The following is a 6126-nucleotide window of genomic DNA, read 5'->3' as shown; positions in this document are numbered from 1 at the left end:
GTGCTAAGAATTTGTACTTAAAAGTTATCATTAAAATTATCATTAGTAGGGCCTCCCTGGTGGTGCCAGGGGTTAAGCACCACGCTATGAAGCAATCCACAGCCTCTGTAGCATGAGTTTGATCCCCAGCCAGCCAGGGAGCAACCCACATGGTGCAGCAGACCTCTCTTGCCTCATCCTCTGCTCTCCTCAGCAGTGGATTTTGTCAGTCTGACTGTTCTGTTCCCCACTCTGTCTCTGGTGAATCCTCTCACGCACCCCCCCATCTCTGGCCTGTGCCCCAGCTCTTGTATGCATAAAAAAATAAATCTTTAAAAAATTATCATTAGTAAAAATGTTTTAATGCTTTTAGATTTAAAAGAACTAAGTTTCAAATATTTTCTAATGAAATACTTAGAGTTGATTATATTTTTATTTATCTTCACAATGAAAAGATTAAATGTACTTGTAAAGACACCTGACAGAAACTATCATAGCTCAGTGTTTATCAGCATGGGGTCTGGAATGAGACAATCTGGCTTTCTCTTTGGTCAGCAAATTGCTGTATGTATAATTTGGGAGATTCATTTAAAACTCTAAGGCTCAGTGAGTTTTTATGATCATTTGATTAATTTTTCCCTACTCAGTTATGATGATGACAAAGTCTGTAGTTGCTCACTACTGTAACATTATATAGGATCTGTGCCAATAAGAGCTGCACATCAAATTATTTGAATATGATAGTTTTGTGAAAATTAGAAATTGAAATATCTTTGGAACATGGTATTTAATTGAAAACATATGATATTTTAAAATAAATTAGTCCCAGGGCCTCCCTGGTGGCGCAGGGGCTTAAGATGCTACCTATGAAGCCATCTGCAGCCTCTGCAGCACAGGTTCGATCGCTGGCCAAGGAGGTGACCCACATGGCACAGCAGACCTCTCCTGGCTTGCCCGCTGCTCCCCTCAACAGTGTGTTTTGGTCAATCTGCCTGTTCTCTTCCCCACTCTGTCTCTGGTGAATCCTCTCACCACCCGCACCTTTGGCCTGTACCCCAGTTCTTGTCTACATAAACAAATAAATCTTTAAAAAAATAAAATAAATTAGTTCCATTATAACTCTCATTAAAATAAATGCTATAGAGAATAAAACATACGTACATGCTGATAGGATTACTATCATTCAAAGCCAAACTACTTGTATGGTTGTATAGTCTAAAATAATCCAACTTTGATTTTTAAGAGCATCTTTAGAATTATCTTTTCTAATTTTTAATTTTTTATTACATCATTGCTATTTTTGGAGAATATGTGATTTCTCTCCTCAGATGTGGTATCTGTACTACCTTTTTTTGGTGATACTACAGTCAACATTAAACTGTAATAATCAGACCTGCCTGGTAGCCTAGGGGTTAAATCTCAGCACTGCCATCATTACAGCCTGAATTCAATCCCAGGCCAGGGAGCTAACCCATATGTGGCACAGCAGACCTCCCCTGTATCGCCCACTGGTCCCCTTGGCAGTACATTTCAGTAAATGCATTTGTTCTGCCCCCACTCTGTCTCTGGTAAACCTTCTTACCCCCCCCCCCCGCATCATCTGGCCTACACCCTAATCTTCTATGTAAAATAAATGAAATAAAAACTAAAAAAAAAAAAAGTAACAAGCAGTTAATCTAACCAATGCAAAATATATATTGCCAATGTTAAATTCACAGAGGTCATTTGTATAGTTCCCAAATCTTTAACCTACAGGATCAAGAAGTTAACACTGTACAAAGAACTAGGACTAGAACACTCACATTTTTGTCCCCATTTGTTACTCATCTTTTGTCTTAGGACAAACTATATCAAAGCTTTCATAAGGAGAGGCTGCGTCTGGCTCCCACTCTCACAGCCATTGCAGTACATTGAGCTCCATAGAGACAGTGCCTGGGCAAGTGAGAGTCAGATGGGCGACTCTGTGCCTCGCTGAGGAAAAGTAATTAAAAATGGGCAAGGGAGATCCTAAGAAGCTGAGAGGCAAAATGTCATCATATGCATTTTTTGTGCAAACTTGCTGAGAGGAGCACAAGAAGAAGCACCCAGATGCTTCAGTCAGCTTCTCAGAGTTTTCTAAGAAGTGCTCAGAGAGGTGGAAGACCATGTCTGCTAAAGAAAAAGGAAAGTTTGAAGACATGGCAAAGGCAGATAAGGCCCGTTATGAAAGAGAAATGAAAACTTATATCCCCCCTAAAAGGGAAACAAAAAAGAAGTTCAAGGATCCCAATGCACCCAACAGGCCTCCTTCGGCCTTTTTCTTATTTTGTTCCGAGTATCACCCAAAAATCAAAGAAGAACATCCTGGTCTATCCATTGGTGATATTGCAAAGAAGCTGGGAGAGATGTGGAATAACACTACTGCAGATGACAAGCAGCCTTAGGAAAAGAAGGCTGATAAACTGAAGGAAAAATACGAAAAGGATATTACTGCATACCGAGCTAAAGGAAAGCCTGATGCGGCCAAAAACGGGGTTGTCAAGGCAGAAAAGAGCAAGAAAAAGAAGGAAGAGAAGGAAGATGAGGAAGATGAAGTGGATGAGGAAGAGGAGGAAGATGAAGAAGAGGATGATGATGATGAATAAGTTGGTTCTAGCGCAGTTTTTTTTTTCTTGTCTATAAAGCATTTAACCCCCCTGTACACAACTCACTCCTTTTAAAGAAAAAAATTGAAATGTAAGGTTGTGTAAGATTTGTTTATAAACTGTACAGTGTCTTTTTTTGTATAGTTAACACACTACCAAATGTGTCTTTAGATAGCCCTGTCCTGGTGGTATTTTCAATAGCCACTAACCTTGCCTGGTACAGTATGGGGGTTGTAAATTGGCATGGAAATTTAAAGCAGGTTCTTGTTGGTGCACAGCACAAATTAGTTATATATGGGGATGGTAGTTTTTCATCTTCAGTTGTCTATGATGCAGCTTATACGAAATAATTGTTGTTCTGTTAACTGAAAACCACTCTGTAATTGCAATAAAAAAAGTTGCAGCTGTTTTCTTGACATTCTGAATGCTTCTAAGTAAATACATTTTTTTTTTATTAGTACTGTTGTCCTTTTCATAGGTCTGAAATTTTTCTTCTCAAGGGGAGGCTAGTCTTTTGCTCTTTTTTGCCCATTTGGATCACATGAGTTATTACTGATGTTTATCTTTTCATATAGTTAGCTGATAAAAGAAACTTTTTTCTACACGCCCTGCATATTCGTGTTGAGGGTAATAAAAGTTGAATTGAGACTATTTTCACCCATCAAAATCTTGATGAGTTTATGTCAAATTTCATATGGCCCGGTTACATTTATAAAGCGGAGAGTTAAACCAATCTACTCACAGCATGGGATTATTAGAATCAAACATTTTGAGAGTCTGCCCTTGAAAGACTGAGAAAAGTATGTTCTAATCTTAACATGAGGACTCTATATTCTTTAACTCCCACTACCATGTAATGGTAGTTATATTTGCAGTTCCCATGTTGAAGACCTGAGAATGTAACCCCAAAAGTGTGAAGTTAAAATACAAGACTGCCATATTAAATTTTTGTTGAGGTGAGTTCCAGCAAAGACTCAGAAAACTACTGGCTATAAATGTCTTTAAGTATGGATGACTTTGGAAACTAGTCTCCATTAAAATTGTGACTATCACATTGTAAATCAGGTATATTTTCCTATATTATAGTTTGCCCCTTTATAAATGGACATAAGGAAAGAAAACACTTGATATGAGTTACCCAATTTAGTTGAATTTTTTTTTTTTTAAAGATTTATTTATTTATTTATACATGCACTGGGTACAGTCAGAAGCGCGGGAGGGTGAGAGAATTCACCAGAGCCAGAGCAGGGAGCAGACCAGGCAGAAGGACCGAGGTACACTGCTGAGGGGAGCAGCGGGCGGCAGGAGAGGTCTGCGCGCCATGTGGGACCCTCCTCCGGTGGCCGGGGAGCAGCCAGGGATCAAACTGGTGCCTCAGAGGCCGCGGGCAGCTTCGCAATCCAGCGCTCAACCGCTGCGCCACCGGGGAGGCCCCTAGTTGAATTTTTTTTTTTTAAAACCAAATTCATCCATCAGGGTCATATGTTTATCTGTATAGCAGTTAAGGGAACAATTTGACAATTGTGGTTTTTGAAATTATTGTTCTCTTAAAGTGCCAGTGTTTTAAAATAGCGTTCTTGTAATTTTACACGCTTTTGTGATGGAGTGCTGTTTTGTTATATAATTTTGACTTGGATTCTTTCCATTTGCATTTGTTTTATGTAATTTCAGGATGAATATTGAACATCTGAGTCCTGGATAATACTAATAAACTAATAAGTGCAGAGGTTTTAAATATTAAAGAAAAGCTTTCATAAGGAAAAATATGGCCATTGAGAAGCTTATAGCAGTTATTAATGTGTTTCCCAGATTAAGTTGACCATTCTATATGTGCTTGGCACAAAATTTTATATCAAACTTTACTCTGTGCTAGCTCTGATTACAAGGTACATTTGGTTTATGATACTTCAATCATGCAGACACGCCCCCAAACATAATTTCCACCAAAAGCACATTAGTGCATATTCAAACTTAAAGAAAATGTGCGCCTCCCATGCCTCCAACAACCTCCCCTGTGTTTTTTTTTTTTTGCAATTTTAAAAGGATTTGAACAAGCAATCTCTTTAGAATTATCGTTATTCTATATTTAATCAGCATTAACAATCTTTACTCACAAGCCTGTTGGAACTCAAACCTTTCAGTGTTTAACTTGACACAGGCGCTATATATTAAATATAGGGAAGGAGTTTCACACCCATTTATTATTTTTACAGTCCAATATTTCTGTCGCATACCTAACTTCCATAGTGAGAGGCACTGCAGAGAAACATAGATCAGTGCCAAAGACAGAAATATGATCCAAGAATACCAACCTGATTCATTCTGTCTTATTCTTTTGTTTTTAAAATTTTTACCTGGCTTGAGCACTCTTTCTCAATACAAATCATTTCTTTGATTCATTTTAAAGATAAATAAATCATATGTATTACTTTGTGAGATTCATCAGTTTTATGCATGATGGGATTAGAACTGATGCAAGATAGAAAGAACTGGATTTTGACATATGGCATTGTGAGATTTACTTTTGTCCCTCTTGCTAATGAAGATGTCACAAAGCAAGTTACTATTTAGTAATCGACCTATTAAAAGTTCTCCAATAAAAAAGATGCCCTTCAAGCTGAAACATACAACATGAATGGAAAAGGGAGAAAAACCTTCAGTTAGGCAAAATTAAACTTATTAATAAATGCCAGGATGAGATTATGGTGAAACAACAATACATTATATGAAGCAATAAAATAAACATGATTCCATAATGATTAGTTTGCTTTCCTTCTGTCATCAGTCCACTGAGTAAATTCTTTAGATCATGAGGATCTTAACAGGCAATATTAATTTTACAAAAAATAATAAAATCTAGTGTGCTTCGGTCCTTCTGCCTGCTCTGCTCCCCGCTCTGGCTCTGGTGAATTCTCTCGCCCTCCCGCGCTTCTGACTGTACCCAGTGCATGTATAAACAAAGCAAACAAACAAACAAACAAATAAATAAAAAACATGCCTCCATAAAAAAAAAAAAAATATGGTTTAAAAAAAAAAATAATAATAAAATCTAAAGGAATAAAATTATTTCATAAAAAACAACTAAAAGGATCAGTAATGTGAAACTATTTGTATAAAATTTTAATACAGCTTTAAAAGACAAATCAAAGGGCTTTTGTTGCACTATTCAATTGATCACACTGTATATGACATAAGAGGTATGGAAAAGATTTCAGTGAAATGACTAAATGAATTTACACAGCATTTCAAATAGAATTTAAATATTTGGAAAATTTCATATTTTTTCATAACAGATTGCAATAGGCAGAGTTGTAATGGCAGCATAAATGAAAAGGAACATTCATTTGTACGTAAACACCTACACTGTAATTTTAACTAATATGAATTAGAATGTGAATTGTAATTTATCATTCACTCTCAAAGAAAATGATTATGATGAAACATTAGTAAAGCTGCCCTAAAGAAGATAATTGAAATAAATTGACCAATAGCATTTGTGAGGTTTAAGCAAAGGACCATATAA

The 6126-nt window shown here is 36.8% G+C and overlaps 1 pseudogene across 1 annotated transcript; it reads left to right on the top strand.

The window, feature by feature from the left end:
- Positions 1 to 1970: 1970 nt before the first annotated feature.
- Positions 1971 to 2603, top strand: LOC311169251 (high mobility group protein B1-like; annotated as a pseudogene). The gene has a single exon. The product of its transcript is annotated as a high mobility group protein B1-like (transcript).
- The last annotated feature ends 3523 nt before the right edge of the window (positions 2604 to 6126 follow it).

Source organism: Talpa europaea (genome assembly GCF_964194135.1).
Source record: "Talpa europaea genome assembly, chromosome: 4".
Taxonomy (NCBI): Eukaryota; Metazoa; Chordata; class Mammalia; order Eulipotyphla; family Talpidae; genus Talpa; species Talpa europaea.
This window is presented reverse-complemented; position numbering and strand designations above follow the sequence as displayed.